This window comes from Martes martes (genome assembly GCF_963455335.1).
Source record: "Martes martes genome assembly, chromosome: 5".
NCBI lineage: Eukaryota > Metazoa > Chordata > Mammalia > Carnivora > Mustelidae > Martes > Martes martes.
In genome coordinates this window covers 57,681,405-57,704,949 of record NC_137892.1, presented here as the reverse complement: position 1 = coordinate 57,704,949, position 23,545 = coordinate 57,681,405, and positions in this window count along the sequence as shown.

The window sequence follows — 23,545 nt, the reverse complement described above, 5'->3', positions numbered from 1 at the left end:
ACAGGAAAAACATGTGACTACCAAAAATGCACCCCTTATCTTGATTAAATTTTGGAATCCTTCAACAGGGCAACCCCATTCATCATGTAATTTTTGAAAAGTTTTAAAGTTGAATTATTTCTGGTAACACATTCTTCCTAAATTTCTAATAAATTTAAGTATGTGCAATCATAGAAAGGCAAGGAGAGCCAAGTGGCATTTATTCTGTCATACTAAGGGAGGGTGAAGAAGGAATAAAAAGGATACTGAAGTCAATTTATATCTTCAAAATTAAAAAAATACAAAAGCATAGACTTAAAAGTTTTTTCTTTCTTTTACTCTGCTTTGTTGTGAGTGTAGGGTAACTGCGTGATTTTCTGCATTTATTAGATAACTTCCGTGTTTACTGATGAATTCCCTTTAGGTTTTCTTTCCCTTGGTCAGAACTTCAGTGCAACTTAACAGCTGGTTGAAAACCCTGGTTTGAAATCCTGCTGTCTTCCATAGGCAGCAAACCAGTTACTACACTGACTTGTGTCAGAAGAATAGATTTAAAATTATTAAAATTAAGTTTTGCCCTAATGAACAATGGCTGATCAATCAAGGAGAGAAATGTCTTTGAATAACAAAAGAATATTTTTTAAGTAGTAGAAGATGTATCTTGCCAAAATTTATGATACAGTATTGTAATGGGCTTTTTTCCTACTATTTTTATAGTTTCCTTCCCTCCTCCTGTCTTTTCTCCTTCCTTCCCCTCCCTCTTTCTCCTTTTTCTCAGTCTCTCTCCCCTTCTGATTTTTCTTTAGAAAATACTGTCACACTCTACCATAATTTCTTTTCTCTTCAGCTCTAAGGAAGAATTAAATGGCAACTCAAAACACCTGATAATCTGTTTCCTTTGTGGTTTGTTGATGTTTTGTTTTCTTCCTGACAGGAACATGCCAAGGGTAGGTATCAAAATAATCCAGACAGCAGGCAATGATCTGAAATTTTGATGGTTAATTAGCAGATCGAGTATCTACAAGAAGTGTGTAATTATGATGATATGTGAAAAGTAAGTCCCTCGCCATACTCCTTACCTATTATTTAAACTACAGCACGTGGCTGTAATGAGTGCAATGTGTAATGAGCTATGATTTTAAGCATAATAAATGAGAATCAGATGCAATTATTCTCAATGCTTCACAGAGTTGCACTGAAAGCCTGTGTTTAGACAGTGATGGTCTGCTGAGTGCTTTTTGTTTGGGGCACTAGAGCTTCCATTACTAAAAGATTTGAGACTCACTTTGTATTTAGGCTGCTCATAACAATAAGGGGTACTGTCATTAAGGTAATCTGCAAGTGACAGTAATTTTAATACTCCTCTCCTGGGTTAAAGTTGGCAATCGAGTTTTCAGGCCACATAGTTAAGTGTACAACTCTCTGGTTTCCCTGTTGTGTATGTTCTTTGGAAAATATTAGTTATTTCAACTGGAGGAATAACACGGCAATCACTTGTTATATGGTGAATTTATCTCTATAATTTATAGGGGAGAAAGACATCTGGGCCTCTCCTCTTCTTTTCTTCACCAAGAATTTTCTACTTCATGCCCATAAATAACAGAATACTTGATCCACCCCATGATGCTGTAATGGTAAATGTTCCTATCCTAAACAAAAAAGTGTTTCTTCTCTGAAAAAACTGCCTACAGAGAACCTAGGGAGAGATTTCTTTTGATCTGAAATTTAGGAACCTCGTGGTCAGTTCCAAAAAGTAAATAAATGTGTTCAGAGGATGAAAATTGTTGCTTTCCTTCAACCTCACCTAACTGCAATTAAATGGTCTTAGATTGGGAAATATCCAGTCTCAGCATTTTTTGTCTTCTATAAGACAAAACTGGTCTTCTAGAATATGAGATGTTTTATGCCCAATAAACTTAGAAATTCAATAGGACATAGAAAATAATTGAGACTCTGGAAAAAGGAAAGCATTAAAAAATGCTTCAATTTTAACAAAAACAAGATTTCTTGTTTTGAATTCTCTTTCTAACCTCTTCCCAGCAACAATACCATTTGGGTCACTGGTGATAAAGCTGTGCATGTAAAATAACCTAATCATGATTTAGAACCGTCATAAAGTGAATGTTCATAGTAAGTAAAACTAGGCTTTGGACTGTAGCTGGGAGAAGAAAGATTACTTCTCGAACGGAAAAGAAAAGTAAGAGAGAGAAGAAATGACAGGCCTGGTTTGACGTGAAGGGTTAGAGGTGAGAGATTCAAGTTGCAAGAGAGATTGGAGGTGTTTAATATGACAGAATTCTAAATAGGTGGTAGCCATCTCACTTTACACACAGAACTTAATATGTCACGGAGTTTTCCATCAGCTTTTCGTTGTTCTCCTCTTTTTTGTTTTCTTTTTCTCTTTTCTTATATTTTAAATGCAAAATCAGACACAGTCATTTGGGGAGGCAGGGTGGAGAAAGAGGACTACAGTTACTTGAATTGCAACCTACCAAGAAGAGCCTTGAAATATAGCCAAACTAACCAACTATGGACTGCTAATAATTTTTAGCATTTTCTGCATTTTCAGACACCTTCCTGTATTTCATTTCCTCCCATCATTATATAACTAAATGTGGGTATATAGAGTTATTACATACATAACACATATGACTCTATGTTGTATATGGTCGTAAATATGTACTCAATAGGTTATATATTACATATGTAATAGACATGTGGCTATATGTGGCTATATATAAATAATATATACATAATATACATATTAGGATTAACATGGCTTCAAGTTCTCAGTCCCTCTGAGTAGTTCATTTTTTCATTTTAGAATATTTTCAATAAGAATACTGTTAAATTATATATAAAATTGGTATGGTGCTACTGATATTTTACAGAAGATGTTTTCTAATATTAAAATAAATTAGAATATTGAATTCCAGGTCAAATTTGTGTCTTACAATATGATTTTGTAAGTGTGTATACATTCTATTAAATAACTATATTAAAAATATATTACATAGACTTTAGGAGATAAAAGACTAAAACAAAGATATTTTAAAATTTTGGAACTAATTGTGTGCATACATGTGTGTGTATTAAGAGAGAGAAGGATGAAATATAGAAAAAGGAAAAAAGAAAAAAAAAAGAAAATGCAAGTGGGTGGAAAGGAAGACACAACCCAGCTTTTAATTCCTATAATAGGAAGAAGAGAAACAATCATTTCTTGAACAGAAAAACAGTTTCAGTTCAAAGTATGCCAAAAGTTTATGTACTACAGTCTCTAACAAGGATCAGTTTTTTACTTGCATGAATAATTTGAATGATCTGCTTGAGGGACAGGTTGACTAATATAAAAAATGTTCTGAAAACTTAATTTTAGAAAATTCGGTGAGCTCTCTGAAGTTGTTAATGGAGCATGACAATATAAGGCTGAGAATCTGAATACTTGTAGCAGTCTTGCTCATGTAATTTCCAACTCATTGATTCCTAGTAAAGAGAAGAAAGTCTGGGAATTTTCGGAGCATTTTATAATAGAAAATTTTAATTAAAATCTGACGATCTCTTTTGGCGAAGTTCAGTACATTTAAAGTGTAAGTCAATAGGATATGTCCAGAAATATTTTCAGTTATAAATACTGAATGAGTTCCCATAACTAAACAATTTCTGTGGATATAAACTTTGACAACATTCAAAGTGTGTGTGTGTGTGTGTGTGTGTGTGTTTTCCCTTCTTCCCGAGTTAAATCATCTGGGCAAGTATGTAAGGGCAATTAGCAAAATTGATAATGGTTTTATTATTTGGAGACACATGTAACAAATATGTATCACTTAACAATCTATTTATAGTTTATACCTAGAGTCTGCCTAGCTACTATGAGCAATCCTTCATGATACACAAATAGATACTTGGTCTTGTTCAGTGAAAAGCATAAAGATATATTAAATACCATATTATACATTAAATGTTCAGATTTAGCATTTTAATAGTTTTTGATGTTATCTAAAGGCCACAGGATTTACTGAGTCTTAGGCCAAGACATTTTAATAGGATTTAAGATAAGAAAAATATGCTATTTGAACACATATTTAGTTTGTAATAGAATCCACACATCTGACTTTATTTTATATCAAATACATTGAACTAGATTAATCTCTCCCACAATCATGGACTGATAGGCTGGCGGATGGATGTCATGCATTCCCTTTCTCCACTTACCAAGGTCATAATCACTCTTTAAGACTAATCCTACAAACCATATTTTCTGGAAGCTCTAATGTCTCAGGGTTTATTAATCCATTCTCTGTGCTCACAGAGCATTCTGTCCCACTCTAGTATAACACTTGCACAATACTGCAGTTTGTTTTCAATATCTACCTCCTCACTAGACAGTTAACCCCACAGATAGGAAGAGTATCGGCCAGCCTGTGAAAGGATGATCACAATGGACCAGCTAGATCATGAACAGATATTAGTAGAGCCACTCATTCTGTCCTCTAAGGAGTGTCACCTCAAAATTGTGAGTTGCAGAAAAGCGTCTTCGATCTTATTATAGCACCAGGGTCAATGATTATGATGCTTGCCTGAAGAACCCAACATGTGCTCTCCTGAACCACCATCAAGTTTAAATCCATAAGGGCTGGTCCTGATACCCTATTGTCTTGAGGCAGTGTTCTGAGGTCCATCTTCCGGTGTACAGTTTTATGTTCTTAGCTATGTACAGAAATACGTATTCCTCATCCTTCCCACACCCAGGACCCTCATCAAGATCTGTGATCAACAGGGCTATGAAGATTCGGACTCTTGGAGAATACCTGGCCAGAGAAACACTACTGCTCGTTGCCCTGACTTTCTTTTCCCTTCTCTGGGAGATCAATTCAGTCATTGCTGGTGGTGAAAGGATCAGAAAGAGGCTAGTGTATGCGCTGAGTACAGAATTACAAAAAGATGAGAAATGTAGCCCATAGAAATTATGACTTATCAAGAACACTCACTCCCCTGTCACTCTTATGCAGGACAATGTGTTTTATACCACATAGTGAAATGCACATTTGTAAACGTACATTAAGAGAGTAGTGTAATCTGGGATTTCTTTTTTTTTAGTTTATCTATTGCTGTGAACAACAAGCCATTTTGAACAACTGTATTAGTTGTTTTTACTTTGAACAACTATATTTTATTATTTCTTGTGATTCCTTGGGTTGGTTGGGAAGTTTGTCTTTTGTCTTCTCCTGGATTCATGCACATGAACGTGTCTGGCAGTTAACACTGCTTGCTGGCTGGCACACCTCGTGTCTACTCCATGTGGCCGGTCAGCTTCCGAGAGGATGGACTAGTCAGCTTCCAGGAGCACAGACTGTCTTCCTTACACATACATGTCAGGGTAGTGTTCCAAGAAGACAAAATAAAAGCCACGAAAATCTCTGAAAGCCTGGTCCTGAAACTCAGTGTCACTTCTGCCACATGTAGTAGGTCAAAGGAAGTCACAAAGCAAGCCCAGATTTAAAGGGTGGGAATACAGACATCATCTCCGAACGAGGGAAGCTATAAAATAATGCAGCTACACTTTCAATCTATTACAGCATTCCAGTACACATGTAGTTGTTTCCAGTACGCATGTAGTGGTTTCCAGTATCCAACATCACGTTCATTCTGTCAAGGTCAGCTACTATTCATACATAGAGGCTAAAATCATATCATTTGCTCTCGTTGTGCATAGTGTTTTCTACTGTTCCTTCTGTTGACTTGCATGAACAATTTGTCGTGACCAAGCCACAATCTGTTAGTTTTGTAATTCTGTTATTTTTATCTCACTCCGAAAAACAAGGCTATGTGAAAAACTTGCCTGTTTTTTAAATGAATATTGTAAATAAGTAAAACAATATATTTTTAAACACTGTCTCATGATTATGAAAAAAATGAAAACAGAGAAAAAATTCAAATAGTGAAGAGCATTTGGAACAAGATGTTAAAAGGATTTTTTTTTTCTGTTTTCATGATTTCCTTAAAGAGATAAGGAAAATAGAATATATTATCCTAGAACATTATTCTAAAGATGGCTCCAAGGGATTACCACTTACTCTTTCTGAGGTTTACGAAGATCCCACCAAACCTCTTATCCTTATCCCCATATAAGGGGACTGGTTATTATGCAAACCAGTCTATAAAAAAGATCCCAAGAAGGTAGTTCCCCAAGTAGGGGATTTTTAGGGGCACTGTTTTGTAGACATGGTAGCAAGTATTGTGTTTCAGGAGAACACATGTTCAGAAAGTAGGCAACAGAGAGAGGAAGGCTCCAAAAGACCCAATGAGTGGGACTGCCAGTGCCAGCCACGGCCACAAGAGACTGGCCGGGTGCTTTGTGCTCTCCACAGTGATGACACGCAAATGCACATTGGCATGGAGCACAATGGAAGAATTGAGAGCCTGGAGGTGGAGGAATATATATTAATGTAGAGACTAACACCTTTTTTTTTTTTTTCCCCTCCTGGAAATTTTTGAAAGCCTGAGACTACCCGGAGTAGACCTTAAAGGAAAGGAAAGAGAAAATTGCCGAAGTGGAGCAGCCTGCACTCCCACTAAGTGATTTTTTTCTATTGGGCCGAGCAGATGGTCTGAAAGAAAGCCAGGTTTGAGGTCATCTTAAAATTCCCCCACTCAAAAAAATAACTTTTTAGGGTAAGGTTACTTCTATAGTAATCCACTGTGGAAACACTTGAGGGAGCATGAGGGAGGTTGAAGAGGTTAATAAGAGTATATTTCATAAAACAAGACCCACGGGACCTTGATGGGCTCACAAATGTGACTTGTAAGAAAATGTGCTCTGTACACCTGTCATGAGGAGGATATGTGTGACCATATTACAACAGCATGAGCAATGTACACTTTCTACCTGATACTGACCCTCATTTCTCTATTTAAAAAGAATTTCAATTTCTTACTTTTCAGCATTTATTCTGCTTAACCTCTGCTAAGAAATGACCAATAACACATTTTACTAAAACATAAACTTAAGGTAGGTCTCTCTCCTAGTTAAAGGTAATGACTTAACACTATTGAGGTGAATAAGTTGAGCAGAATTGCCATTCCTACATGAGGTTCAAATATTATCATTTTATAAACTTCTCTTTTGAGATTCGATACATTTACAAGGAGTTATGACAGATACTACAGCATAAATCTAAACACTAGGTCACAGACTGCTAATAAAAATAGATTATGACATTTATAGATTAAAGTTTCTCCAGCTTTTCACTCAAAAGTGTACTCTATCTTTAGATGGATTATATAAGCACAGTTTCATTGCTTATATATCTCACTTCCAGGAGCCATTTCTGCAAATATGAAGTATATTAGCTCTTGTCAGAATGATCCAGGGCAAAAGGTGTGACTTCAAAATTACACCAGGACCTTTTGCATAGTTTCCCCTTTTCTCTATCTGCTTGCCTTGCTTCCCACGTCAACTGTCCCAGTTGTCCTCTACCTTCTTGCTACTTTGTAGCTGCCCAGCCCAGCACTATGAGTTGCTTCAATACCTTTTCTTTGCCCAAACACCAAATCCTCCATCATACCTTTCAACACTGCCCCCCCGCCACAAAACTCAGACCCTCTGCTCCAAGAATGGGCTAAAATATAACAGTATACTACGCTTGATAAGCTGACACTTAGAGGCACAAAAAAAAATGCATTTCAAATTCAAATGAAAATACTTTCAATAATACTTTTGGGTAGTTGAAGTGTTTTCAACTCTCTCAGATGATACCATTTTATCTACTGAATAAGACTATAATAAAGGGCGTTGAAGTTGAGAACATGTATAACATAATGATGTGTGTAGCACTTACAATGTATTTTTCACCTTTAATTGGAAAGTAATAATTCAGGCTGGAGTTATTTGGGGTATCAATTCTCTTTTAAAAATTTTAAATGAAAAATGTTTTGGTATCTCTTTTTTTCTATAATTCCTAAGTGCTTTCCTCTAAAAATAAGGTTGATTCACAGATCAACATAAAATATATTTCATTATCTGTAGCAATCATTTATTATATTACGACAGCATATGATTTTCATGATTTTTCTTTGCTTTTCACATTTTTACACATTTATTGAGGTGTAACTGACAAATAATAAATTACATACATTTATAGTGTATAATGATAAAATGTGACATGTATATGCCTGTGAAATCATCACCACCATCAAGATACTAAACATATCTATCATCCCCAAAAGTTTCTTCAGAAAGTTCCCTTTTTAATTCCCCATCCTCTTTCTCTCTATCCTCTACACTCCCATCCCCAGGTAACCACTCATTTGTTGGCATCACTACACAAAACTGTGCATTTATAGAAGTTTATGTAAGCATTATTATACTGTAGGTACAGTTTTTCTGTCTGGTTTCTTTCATTCAGCACAATCATTTTAAGATTCATCCATGTTGTTGTATATGTCAACATTTCATTACTTTGTTGTAAGTAACATTCCATTGTAGAGATGAACTACAATTTGTTCATATATTCACTGGTTCATGGACATCTGTATTGCTGCCAGCTTTTAGTTATGACAATAAAGCTATCTTAGGAACATTTATATACACCTCTTTGTATGGGTATATGCTTTCATTTTCTTGGTAAATACTTTAGCAGAATGACTGGAACACACAGCAGGTATATGTTTAACTTTTCAACAAACTGCCAAACTATTTTCTAAAGTTGTTGCACTATTTTACATTTTCACCTACAGTACCTGAATGTTCCAGTTTTTCTGTACTCTCACCAACACTTGGGATGTTGGATCTTTTTAATATTAAGAATTCAAATGTCTGTGTAGTAAAATCTCATTGTGGTTCAAATTGTGGTTTCCTATGTCTAAAGATATAGAGCATCTTTCCATTTGCTTTTCATCTGTATATCTTCTTTGGTAACATGGTTCTTCAAACCTTGTCCCTTCATTTATTTTTAGTTGGGTTATTTGTTTCCTTAATGTGTTTTTAGAGTTCATATATTCTAAAACCAGATCCTTTACTAGATAACAGGATTTGCAAATAATTTTTCCCCAGGATTTGGCTTTTCATTTTCTTAACAGTATCTTTCAAAGAGAAGTTCTACATTTTGATTAAGAAAAAAGTATCAGTTTGTTCTTTCATAGGCTGCACATTTAATGTCCTTTCTATGAAATCTTCGCTTAAGATCAGGAAGCTTTCTGTTGACATTTTCTTCTGGAAGCTTTATACTTTATAGGTTTTACCTGAAGGTCTGTGATCCATTTTGAATTAATTTTTGTATGCAGTTAGAGGTATGGTATAAGATTGTTTTTTTTTTTTTTTTTTGCTTTTCTTGGGTGTTTTGCATATAAATAAACAATATAAAAATTGTTCCAGCATTATTTGTTGAAAAAAAAAAACCAAAACAGTCTTCTCAACATTGTCTTTGCATCATCAAAAATTAGTTTGCTATATTTGTGTGGGTCGACTTCTAGGCTACTATGTTCCATTGATCTATTTGTTTCTCTTTGCCCCAATGTCACACCATCTTGATTATTGTGGTTTTATAATCTGTCTGATCACTTGGTGTTAGTTTTTCATACTGGTACTTTTCCCCCAAGTTGTTTGCACTATTACAGGTCATTTGCATTTCCATATGAATTTTAGAATCAGTTTGTCAATTCCTACATCAGAGTCTACTGGAGATTGTCACTGTGTTCAACCTACAGATCATTTTTGGGAGAACGGACACCTTAACAATATGGAGTCCTTCACCCATGAATATGGTATATTTTTCCATTTATTAATGTATTCTTTAATTTCTCTCAGTTTTGCTGTCTAGTTTTCAGTGTAAAGGTGATTTATTTATATTTTTAGTCAAATATGTATTTTACTATTTCATATGTTTGATATTATTATAAAAATACTGTGTACCAGCAATGAATAATCCCAAATTGGTATTAATCACTAATTTGAGTATAGATTCTTATCACCTTTTCTACATAGACTGTCATGTCTATAAATAAAGGTAGCTGTACTTCTTTCCTTCTAATCTGGATATCTTAATTTCTTTTTCCTACTTTACTTCCAGTACAATGTTGAATAGTGGTAGTAACAAGCAGACATATTTGCTTATTTCTCATTGTGTATTCAAGTTCTTGGCATTTTTATTCTGTAGTGTTTAATCTGCTGCAAAGCCCTTCAATTTATTCTTTATCTCCACGTCATAATTGCCATTTCTAGAAGTTCTACTTGGGTCTTTTTTTCCATATCCTCTATGACTTTATTTAAATATTTGTACTTTTCTAATGCAGTTATAGTTGTTTCAAAGTTCTTGTCTGTTAATTTTAACATTTGTGTCAGTTCTGGGTCAGTTTAGTTGGACTAATTTTTCTCATTATTAGTCTTATTCCCCTGTGTTTTACATACCTGGTAATTTTTGATTAGTGTGAGATACTGTAATTTTACCTTGTTGAGTCCTAGATAATTTTGTATTTCCGTAAATATCGAGGAGCTATATTCTGGAAAGTTAACTGGAGGTAGTTCGATCCTTTCAGAATTTGCTTTTAAAATGTGTTAAATGAGGCAAGAACAATGCCCAACCTAGAGCTAATTGTTCTCCACTCCTGAGACAAGACCCTTCTGTACATTCTCCCCAATGCAAAGGCCTGTGAATCAAAGTTTGCAAGCCTGTGTGTGTACCTGGCACTGTTACCTACGAACCGTTGGGTAGTTTACTTCCTGCCTTGGGTAGTTTCCTCACACATGCTCTGACTAGCATGAAGCGAAACACTAGATGGAGACCCTCTGCAGATCTCCAGAGCAGAGCTCTTTCTCTGGTACCCTGACCTGCCAATGAACACCTCTTCAACTTTCTGAGTCTTAGCTCTGACTCAAGTTGTGGAGCCCACCAATTCCATATATTTCCCTCTACCTATGCCATATTGTGGAAATTTTTTCAAAGCATGAAGCTGGACATGAAATTGCTGGACCATTTCCAGGATTCACCCATTTTCTTCTCTCTCAGGGATCAGTACCCTTTGTTGCCTAATGCTTAGTGTCTAGAAAACTACTGTGTCATAAAAAGTGTTAGTTGTTTCAGACAGTAAACTCAGTGTATATTGCTTCATCTTGTCTGGAAGTGATAGGCAATTCTTAAAAAAATATTAATCATCCTTTTACTGCCCATCTTTCCACAGGTAACTGGCATGTTTTGCCAAAAAGGAAAAAAAAATTATTCTCAGATCCCAAATCCTCCTCTCATTTTAATGCAGACAATTCTGTAAGTTCTTTTACTTCATTTATGCTATCCAGACACTGCTCTGGAATAAGTTATGTCTTTAGCTCAATCAGCTGACAGAAGATTGTAATCAAATTTATGTTTTGGGTTAGACATGTATGTAGGCAATTGGAATCCTTAGCTCTGGCTGACAGACATCCTATCACCAGTAATCTGGTGCCTTAAATCCATGTGTGGATTTAACAGTTGTGCTATTGGCTTAACAGGGAATGGATAAGATTCCTGACTAGATCAAATTTACATTAAGTTAGAAAAAAAACAAATAAAATAACAGCTAGGGCTAGCACTTATTAAGCCTTTCCCATGTGCCATGTACTGTCTTAATGTTTTACATATATTAACTCACTTAATTCTTTTTTTTTTATTAGATTTTATTTATTTATTTGACAGAGAGAGATCACAAGTAGGCAGAGAGGCAGGTAGAGAGAGAGGGGGGAAGCAGGCTTCCTGCTGAGCAGAGAGCGATGCGGGGCTTGATCCCAGGAACCTGAGATCGTGACTTGAGCTGAAGGCAGAGGCTTAACCCACTGAGCCACCCAGGTGCCCTAACTCACTTAATTGTTACAGTAACACTACGAGATAGGTACTATTGCTCTTCTTGTTTTAAGATGAGGAAATTGAACCATAAATAAACTTATGGTGATTTTGTGCAATTTACTTATCCAACAAACCAGTTTTAGGGAAATAGAAGGAAAACAGAATTCAGTGATTATAAACAAATTAGAGGGGAAAAAAAAAGAAAATACATTAAGTATTTAAATAATAAATCAGAGGTGCTTGGGTGACTCGGTCAGTCAAGCATTTGACTCTTGCTTTTGGCTCAGGTCATGATTTCAGGGTCATGAGAATAAGCCCCACATTGAGCTCTGTGCTCAGTTCAGAGTCTACTGGTCCCTCTCCCTCTGCTCCTTCCCCCATCTATGCTTTCTTTCCTTTTCCTTGTCTCTGAAATAAATGAATAATTAGTATTCAGAAAAACATAGATACAATGGGAATAATTTTTTTTGCAGAGTTTAAAGGTTTTTTTTTTCATTTTTAAAATAGTACATAAAGTTTTTATTATCAATACCATGCCTGTCAGTAATAGAAGCCAAGGAGAGTTTTTTTCTTGGGAGTTTTTTTAACTAGGGAGTTGGCTCATTTGTCAGGAAGAACATGAGACAGGTATTAGAATAGTCTGGAAATGAACTGGAGTGGGTTGGCCCCACTGGAAATAGTAAAGAAGGACATTAGTGAGAGCTATGAAGAAAGCATAATTGAGTAAGGCTTAGTGAGCATATAGAGGGACAGATATTGTAGTGGGAAATTTTAAGCAAAAGAGAAGAAGAAAAGATGGTTCTGATGTTTGGAACCCATGGATGATGCTTTAGAATGCTGATGTTACTGACAGAATTGGGGTAGAGAGGGATAAGGAGGATAAAGAAAAATTTTTTAAAGAACCCTTTTTATGGATGGTAAGATGATCAGGTGGGAGCTTCCTCTTAATCACTGATGTGATCCCATGAAAATATTAATGCAGCTTCCAAAGACATTTTATAATTTGAGAGAAATTTAGTCACCAGAAAAAGTGTTATTTAACATAATTACTGATTGAGTGTCAAAAAAGAAGATAATAGGTAACATGATTTACCTGGGGGAAAAATCGGGCATATACTCTATTTTCACATTTAAAACTAATTTTTAGGGTGTAACATAGGTTTGTGGTTAGTAATATGAACTATTTTACATATGTTATGAAGCTAGAGACCATTCATTTTATAGGAAGGTAACTATAAAGTTATTTATAAGATTTTCAGAAGTGAAAAGTACATTAAAAGAGTACAAAAATAACATTTAGTGGCTGATTAAAATTGCTGTTACACTGATATCTAGGTTTTATTCCATTATTAAATCTTGATTTATAAATTCTGGAGTATCTGTACATGGCTAGAAGATCTAGAAGAACATCTATTAATGATACCCTGATTCTTGACAGTGGCAGTTGCATAGGACACTGGGCTCATTACCTAGTAGGTAGTGAATACAGAGTTGAGAAAATTTCCCACTCTGTGGCTCTAACGAGGAACCCCCTCAAGAAAGCTGCAGAACCTCAAAGTCAAAAGCTTAATTAAGCTAGTCTTACTTGTAAAATCCATGTAATTTTCAGTTTTGGTAGTTTTCTACATAAAGTGAATATTCTGATGGTTGACTATGTCCTTCTTCCTGAAGTTAAATTCAGTAGCTTCTGAATCACTTTATTAATTATATTTGAAAAGGTAGAAATTTAATCACTTCCTTACCCTTTACCTAGATTGACAATTCCCTAAATTTCATTGTTTTTTTTTTTTTAATTTTTAAGTTCAACTAAATTTTGAGGAATCCGTTAATAAAATACTGATTCTTTGATAAACAACAGAATCCAATTGATTATTATGTATACCAGTTATACCTTCCTAATAATTTCTCTATTATAGACTCTTTCCATATTTTCTTTTTTTTTTTTTAAAGTTTGAGTTAGTTTCTTGAAAATGGAAAGTGTTAAAATAGTTAATTTTGTTGTTGTTGTTGGCAAAAGTAACTAGTTAATAGCACTGGCCCTGCATACAGAATGCCTGGAATTAAATCTTGGCACCAAAATTTAATGGTGTGAATGGGCAGGTTGTTGCCTCTACGTGCTTCATTTTCTTTATCTAGTAAAAATGAGACTGTAGGAATTATATGTGACAAGCCAAGCATAGTGCCAATTGCTGGACGTATTTTATGTTGCCATTGCTGCCATCATTAGGAGAAAGTGTCACTTCACATTTCAGAGGGTGTTTGGTCTGGTTAAAAAAGGATTACAAGGAATATAATAACTGTACCTTTTGAAAGTCTATCTTTTGCCTATAGATAAAAGGCAAGAGTGTGAGTGTGTGTGTGTCTGGGAGAGAGAGAGAAAGGGCAGAGTAAAGGTATGTATACTGAAGTAGCTAGTTATATATAAAGAAGTGATTCTGAATAATTACAAAGCTCTAATTATTGAACAGGTTTCCTCACAATTTTACCGAGTTTTTATTAGAAGAGTTAGTCAAGCAGGATTAAATTACCACTTACTGGTGATTTTGTTGAAGGGAGTCATGCACTTAAAGAGGGTTGGAATTAATGACCTCCACAATCCATCTGAATTAAAAGATTTTGTGAATTATATACACATAGTAACCAACTATCCTACCAAAAAATCTAGTACCTCTGGCTCTTCTTCCCTTTATCCCCTATTAAATCAGAGATGCAACCTCCCTTGAGGCAGATTTTTTCCTCTTCTCAATCAAGTCAGAGGTCTCGAAAGCTGCAGTCAAGTATCATGTTCCTTTGCCATGAGGGCCACCCTGACTCTAATATCTTATGAGTCTGGCTTTAGTGGAATGATAAACCCGGTGCTAAGCATTTATTTTACTTGGTGATGAAATACGGAATTCATTCCTACCATCTCTCTTCATCCTCACATTAAAGTCACTGAACAGGGGTGCCTGGGTGGCTCAGTGGGTTAAAGTCTCTGCCTTCGGCTCAGGTCATGATCCCAGGGTCCTGGGATCGAGCCCCGCATCGTGCTCTCTGCTCAGCTGGGAGCCTGCTTCCTCCTCTCTCTCTCTGCCTGCCTCTCTGCCTAGTTGTGATTTCTGTCTGTCAAATAAATAAAATATTTAAAAAATAAATAAATAAAGTCACTGAACATGATTGGTGGTTTCAGAGTATTGGCTCAATACACTTCACAAATATTTCTTTACACAATTCTCTAATTCAACACTGAATATGAAATAATGAAATATGTTACCTTAAACAGAATACACAGGCCCTATAGACCCTTGTACACCAAATGCACTGGACCTACTGGGCACAGATCCTTTCTTGGGGTCCACATATAATTTACTTGAGTCCTAACTGGCACCTACTTTCTACCTACCACTTCATGCTCTGTCCTGAAACCTTCAATCTTGGAGTCATTTTCAAATGATTCTTTGTGATCCCATTCAATTTGCAAGCTGATTTACATGCCCTATGTCTGTGGGAAATGCCAGAATATTTTCAATCAGTTCCACTTAACAAATTTGTTGCACAGTAGGAAAGCTATACCAATCATTCTTTCATGATATAAATTTGCATCGAAAGGAGAATGTCCCCGTGTCAGTCTTTTGAAGGTTACGGGCTTCACCCTGTTTATTAATTGAACAATGTCAAGAAGTGAATTCTAAGGCAATATCATCTCTGTCCTTTTATCTCTTCTTATTGTTTGTGGAATTTTAATTCATGCTGTGCAAGCACAAACAAAAAGTACATCAGAGAGAAAATTAGATTATTCAAACAAATATATACTACTTTTAGAACTCCCCAGTATTAAATGTCTTGCTCTTACCAGCAGGAAATATTTATCCTCTTCCCCACATTTAAGGCTGTCTATTAGAAGTGTAGGTTAAAAGAACACAGGTATTCTGCATTCTTGAGCCTACTAGATGACACAGTGTCAGCCTCTACAACTTGCCTTATTGCTTTTAATCTTTATAACAATCCTCAGAGTTGGGTATTTCTACTGCCTCTTTTATTGAAGGGAAATGTGAAGGTTAGAGGAATTTTATGATCATCCTAAGCCAGCACTTTCAGGCTCTGAACTTGACTCTTCTGTTTACAGACTCAAATTCCTACCAAAACACCAAAAATAATAGGATCCACTGAAGGCTTCCAAATAAAGAACATTATGATCAAAGTAGTGTTTAATTATAACCCTTCCTCTATATATATATTTGCACCAATAATATCCCTGACTACTCCTCTTATTAAAACTTTAAAAAAACTTTATATTGCCGTAATTTTTTATTACATGGAAAAAAACATTAAAATAAGAGCAACAATAATATCTCTAACAGAAATTCACAACACAATTGAATATCTAGATCATAAATTCACATCGCAATAATATAATGAGATTTACAGGCCTTATCTGAATGTATTTATAGAAATAAGCCTTTCATTCTGACCAGGGTGAGGTGGTATCTCATTGTGGCTTCGATTTGTATTTCCCTGACGGCAAGTGATGCTGAGCATGTTTCATGTGTCTGTTAGCCATTTGTATGTCTTCTTTGGAGAAATGTATGTTCATGTCTTCTGCCCATTCCTTGATGACTGGATTTTTTATTTTTTGGGTGTTGAGTTTAATAAGCTCTTAAAATTAACAACTCAGGAAACAACAGATGTTTGTGAGGATGCAGAAAAAGGGGAATCATTTTACCCTGCTGGTGGGAATGCAAACTGGTGCAGACACTCTGGAAAACAGTATGGAGCTTCCACAAAAAGTTAAAAATAGAACTACCCTATGATCCAGCAATAAACTACTAGGTATTTATTCAAATGATACAAATATAGTGATTCAAAGGGGCACATGCTCCCCAATGTTTAGAGCAGGATTGTCTACAATAACCAAAGTAGGGAAAGAGCCTAGATGTCCATTGACAGATGAATGGATAAACAAGATGCTATATATATATACATATACACACACACACACACACACACACACACACACAATGGAGTATTAGCTATCAAAAAGAATGAGATCTTTCCATTTGCAATGACGTGGATGGAACTAGAGGTTATTATGCTAAGTGGAATAAGTCAGTCAAGAAAAAAAATACAGTATGATTTCACTTATATGGAATTTAGAAACAAAACAGATGAACGTAGGGGAAGGGAAGGAAAAATAAAATAACAATAGAGAGGAAGACAAACCATAAGAAAGTCTTAACTATAGGAAACTGAAGGCTGCTGGGGGGGGAGGTGGTTGGGGGGATGAGGTAACTGGGTGATGGGCATTAAGGAGGGCACTTGTGGTAACAAGCTCTGGGTGTTACATGCAACTGATGAATCAGTAAATCCTATCGCTAAAACTAATACACTCCATGTTAACTGACTTGAATTTAAATAAAATCTAAAGAAAAAAAAGTAAAGGAAATAAATCTTTTATGGGGTGTGACTTTAGAGATGAACAAAGGCATCGGATTTCATCATTAAAATTTAGCTTGATGCTTCATCGGCAATAAAACTCTTCCAATAATTGTTGGATATTTAAAGAATTATTCTTTCATTTCTACATTCATATATTTGTGGAATAGAGTCTAACAAGAGGCTGAAAGATATATGCCTGAAGAAAGAGGGCATTCAAAGACTAAGGGGATTAGGGACTGTGGCTGGGTTGGAGAAGTTAACCATCCTAAGAGGCTACTAGAGAAACCAAAATGAATGCCACTTAAGAGAACCTTGGTGAGGACAGAATGGAAATTTAGTGATGACTATGTAATAAATGCTACCTTTCCCCACCTCTCACATGCCATCAATTTAGTAACAACCTTTCAGAAGTGCTGTGTCACTGTTCTGAAAATGTTAAAATGTACAACTCCAGGAGGAGAGAAACCCAATACTTAAAAGACCTAGATGTCTTAAAAAGGGCTGTGGTAAATAGTGAGTGTGACACTAAGGCTAGAAGTCATTTTTCCAGCCTTTCTAATAATTTTGTAAATACATAAGTCCTATCTCAAATCTGTCTCCCCTTTAAAATGCATGCAGTAATGCCTATTTTCTTTACTAAAACCCGACTGATTCAGTGTTTGGAACTAGACATGTTTTCTAGCAGCACATAGTGCTGAGTTGTTTTCCAGGAGAAAAGGCTTACTACAAGTCTGCAGCATAAGATGGCTAATGAGTTTCTTAAATTCTCCTATGTGGTCACCTGGAGTAAAATGCCTACTAAATACTAACCATGGGTGAATGAAGTGGCTGTTGCAAGAGATCAATGGAGTAGGAATAAGGACTGCAAGTGCTAGGATGGCCAGCAAATCTGACTGCACTGGAAAGTACACAAAGCAAATGGCTTGATCTGGCTTTACATACACAGAACAGGCTTAAGAGATATACACAGAGGGCCAAGTATCTCCTGCGACTCTAGGGATATAATCCCTTGTCTCTACGGAAGGTGATGTAGCTGGAAATCAGGCACAAGTTTAATTCATACCCTTCCAATATTTTTCTGTGGAATTTAACATATTTATCTGGAATGACCAAAGCTCTGAAAAACAAAATGAATGAACACACTGGATAAAATAAAAATCAGATGAACATCTACAGTCTGATATCTCAAAACTAATGAGTTCTCTTGACAACAGAAGCAGGCTCTCATTATCTCTCATGCCTCCATCTACTGAGGATGGGCTTGCCTTGCTTGAAGATCCCATGGGGGTGCTTGAGATAACTAGCTTGTCAGCAAATTTCATTTTCCTTTATGCTCTTCCTCTACTGTCTTTCATTTCTTCCATATTGTTAACTAAAATCAGATACTATCTGGTAAAAGAAGCCAAAGTTTTCATGTTCAAAGAAATACAAAACTATAACGTATTAGTAGAATGCTGGAGAAGACATATTGACTCTAAAAATGATGCACTAGAGGAAGAATTAAGATGGCGGAGGGGCAGGGGGACCATAAGTTTGTCTGGTCTCTTGGATACAACTAGACCGTTACCAAATCATTCTGAACACCTGAGAAACTAATTGGAGATCTGAGAAAAAAAAAAAATGCTGCAAGTCTATAAATAGAAAAGAGAACACCATTTGGAAGGTAGGAGGTGCAGAGACTTGAATCTGGTGTGATATGCAGAGGATAGGGCTGAGGGGAGGGAGCCTGCTTAAGGAGACTACTGCAAAGTATTATAAGAAGTGGAGGGCAAAACAGGAACTTTTAGAAGTCTGCTACAGTGGCAGATGTGCCTGGCTTAAAGGTGCTCAGGTGGTGAAGTGGGGTAGAATCCCACACGTGACAGCATGATATCAAGATCCCTGGGGTCACAAGAAGAATGGGGGTGCTGGAGTGTGGCAGATTTCCCAGGCATAGGAGCAGGGAAGCCAGCTGACAACAGTGGTCTAGGTGCCAACTTTCTGCTCTGAATTGCCGTAAACTGCGAACCACTGCACACCAGTGCAACTGCTTTCCTGGCAGGAGTCCAGCAAAAGGCAGAAGTCTGGTGACATTCCTCCCTCCCTGGAAGGAGCAATGTGGGTCTGCACCATGGGAGTCCCTAAAATTTGGAGTTTTGAAACTGAGTTGCATGCCTAAGATAAAAACGCTTGGTCTCAGGCTGAGTGAACACAGAGTTCTGATGGAAACCGGGGAGACAAGAGTGATTCATCTTTTTTTGTAAGGGCTTACTGAAGAGTGGGGGCCGTGAATTTTCAGCTCCAGGGCCAGAGAGTGGAGTGCAGCCACATTCGTCCCACTCATCAGCACTAAAAGCATTCAGGGAGCAGAATAGTGCTTACACTTACACTGAGCTTTGCCAATGTGTGCACTGGAGGCATATTTCCAATAGGGTAAGTCCACCTAAGACTCAGCCCACCAGGTCCCTCCCCCAGAAGACCAGCACAAATAACAAGGGTACTGATCATGGAGGGCTGCAAACTTTAGCTCTTGGGAAAAGTTGTATATAGCATTCTTTGTATTTTCATTCTTCAGTCTTTTAGTATTTTTTTTTCAGTTATTTTATTTTTTTCTTTCTTATTTTGGGGTCTAGTTTCTTTTAACAAGCGCACCAAAACACATCCAGGAGCTAGGTTTTGTTGTTGTTTTTGTTTTCTGTTGTTATTGATGTTATTATTGTTTTTGTTGTATTCTCTTTCTTTCTGTTCTTTTCTGGATAAAATGACTAGATGGAGAAATTCAACCCAAAAGAAAGAAGAGGAGGAAGTACTCACTGCCAGGGATTTAATCAATACGTTAAGTAAGATGTCTGAACTAGAATTTAAAACAATGATTTTAAGGTTGCTAGCTGGGCTTGAAAAAAAAAAAAAAAAGCACAGAAGACACTAGAGAATCTCTTCTGTGGAGATAAAAGAACTAAAATCTAGTCAAGCTGTAATTAAAAATGTTCTCACCAAGATGCAGTCCCAAGTGGAAGCCATAAAAATGAGGATGAACAAACAGAAGAGTGAATCAGTAATAAAGATAAAATTCTGGAAAATAAGGAAGCTGAAAAGAAGAGGCAAAGAAAACTATTACATCAGTGAACTCTTAAGGAACTCAGTGAACCCATAAAGTGAAATAATATCCATATTATAGGAGTCCAGAAGGAGAAGAGTGGGCAAGATGGGCAAGATGGGCAGATGGTTTTTTGAACAAATTATAGCTGAGAACATCCCTAACCAGGGGAAGTAACCAGGTATTTAAGTATAAGAGGAACAGAGAACTCCCTCAAAAATCAACAAAAACAGGACAAAACCTTGATAATTAGTGAAGTTTGCAAATTACAAAGATGAAGAGAAAATCTGAGTGCAGTTCAGGGAAAGAGATCCTTAATCTACAAGGTTAGACACCTAAGGCTGGCCAGAAAAGACAAGGATAATATATCCAATATACTAAATGGGAAAAATATACAGCCAAGAATACTTTATCTAGCAAGGCTCTCATTCAGAATAGAAGGAGAGATAAAGAGTTTCCAGGACAAACAAAAACTAAATGAATTTGTGAACACTAAACCAGTCCTGCAAGAAATCCTAAAGGGAACACTTTGAGCAGAAAAGAGAAACCAAAAGCGACAAAGACTAGAAAGGAACAGAGACAATCTATAAGAACAGCAACTTTACAGTGATATATAATGGTACTAAATTCATATCTTTCAAAGATAACTCTGAACATAAATGTACTAAATATTCCAATCAAAAGACAAAGGTATCAGAATGGATAAAAATGCAAGACCCACCAATATGCTGCTTGCAAGAGACTCATTTCAGGCCCAAAGACACTTCCAGATTGAAAGTGAGGGGGCAGAGAGATATTTATCATGCTAATAGGCATCAAAAGGGAGCTGAGGTAGCCATCTTTATATCAGACAAACTAGATTTTAAACCAAAAACAGTAATAAGAGACGAAGAAGTACATTACATCATAATAAAGGGGTCTATTCAACAAGGAGATCCAGCAATTGTAAATATGTATGCATCTAATGTGGGAGCAGCCAATTATATAAAACAATTAATAAAACAATTAAAGAACTTCATTGACAATAATACAGTAATAGTAAGGGACTTTAACACCCCACTCATAGCAATGGACAGTTCATCTGAGTAAAAGACCAACAAGGAAACAAGAGCTTTGAATGACACACTGGACCACATGAATTTAACAGATATATTCAGAGCATTTTATCCTAAAACAGAATACATATTCTTTTCAAGTGCACACAGAACACTCTCAGATCACATACTGGGTCACATATCAGGTTTCAACTGTACAAAAAGGCTGAGATCATACAATGCATATTTTCAAAGTACGATGCTATGAAACGTGAAGTTAACCAGGAAAAGAAATTTGGAAGGACCACAAATACATGGAGGTTAAAGAACATCCTACTAAAGAATGAATGGGTCAACCAGGAAATTTAAAAAATAATTTAAAAAATACATGGAAGCAAATGAAAATGAAAACATGACAGTTCACAACCTTCCAGATGCAGCAAAGGTGGTCCTAAGGGGGAAGTATATAGCAATACAAGACTTCCTCAAGAAACAAGAAAAGTCTTAAACACACACCTAAAAGAGCTGGAGAAGGAACAGCAAACAAGGCCTAAACCCAGCAGGAGAAGAGAAATAATAAAGATCAGAGCAGAAATCAATGTAATAAAAGCCAAAAGAACAGCAGAACAAATCAATGAAACTAGGACCTGGTACTTTTAAAGAATTAAGATCAGTAAACCCCTGGCCAGACTTTCAAAAACAAAAGGAAAAGGACCCAAATAAATAAAATCATGAAAAAAGAGGAGAGATCACAACCAACACTGAAGAAATACAAACAATTTTAAGAGAATATTATGAGCCATTATATGCCAACAAATTAGAAATCTGGAAGAAATTAATAAATTTCTAGAAACATATAAACTATGAAAACTAAAACGGGAATAAACAAAAACCTGAACAGACCCATAACTAGCAAATAAACTGAATCAGTAATCAATAATCTCCCAACAAGCAAGAGTCCAGGGCCAGATGGCCTCCCAGCAGAATTCTACCAAACACATAAAGAAGAATTAACACCTATTTTTCTGAAACTATTCTAAAAATAGTAATGGAGGGAAAACTTCCAAACTCATTCTATGAGGCCAGCATTACCTTGACCCCAAAACCAAAGACTTCACTAAAAAGGAGAATTAGAGACCAATAGCCCTGATAGATGCAAAAATTCTTACCAAGATAATAACTAGTAGGATCCAACAGTATGTTAAAACCATTATTCACCACAACCAAGTAAGATTTATTCCTGGGCTGCAGGGGTCATTCAACATCCACAGATCAATCAACATGATACACCACAGTAATAAAGAGAAAGGACAAGAACCATATGATCCTCTCAATAGATGCAGAAAACACATTTGACAAAATACAGCATCCTTTCTTGATAAAAACTCTCTGGCATGTAGGGATAGAGGGAACATACCTCATAAAAGCCATATTCAAAAGACCCACAGCGAATATCATCCTCAATGGAGAAAAATTGAAAGCTTTTCCCCTAAGGTCAGGAACATGCCAGGGATTTCCACTCTCACCACATTTGTTCAACATAGTACTAGACGTCCTAGCCTCAGCAATCAGACAACAAAAAGAAATAAAAGGTATTCAAATTGGCAAAGATGAAGTCAAACTTACACTCTATGGAGATGACATGATAATCTAGAGAAAACCCAGGAGACTCCACCAAAAAATTGCTAAAACTGCTAGAGCTTAATTCAGCAAAATAAAAGGATATAAAACAAATACACAGAAGTCAGTTGTATTTCTATACACTAACAATGAAACAGTAGGAAGAGAAATCAAAGAATTGATCCCATTTATAATTGTGCACCAAAACCCATAAGATAGCTAGGAATAAACCTAATCAAAGAGGTAAAAGATCTGTATTCTGAAAACAATATAAAAGTTATGAAAGAAATTGAGGAAGACACAAAGAAAGGATAAAACATTCCATCATCCCATGCTCACTGATTGGGAAAAAAGTTTTTTTTTAAATGTCTATGCTACCCGAAGCAATCCACACATTTAATGCATCCCCTATCAAAATACCATCAATTTTTTTCAAAGAAATGGAACAAATAATCAAAAAAATTTATATGAAACCAGGAAAGACCCCAAATAGCCAGAGGAATGTTGAAAAGAAAGCCAAAGGTGGTGGCATCACAATTCCAGACTTCAAGCTCTATTACAAAGCTATAATCATCAAGACAGTATGGTACTGGCACAAAAACAGACAC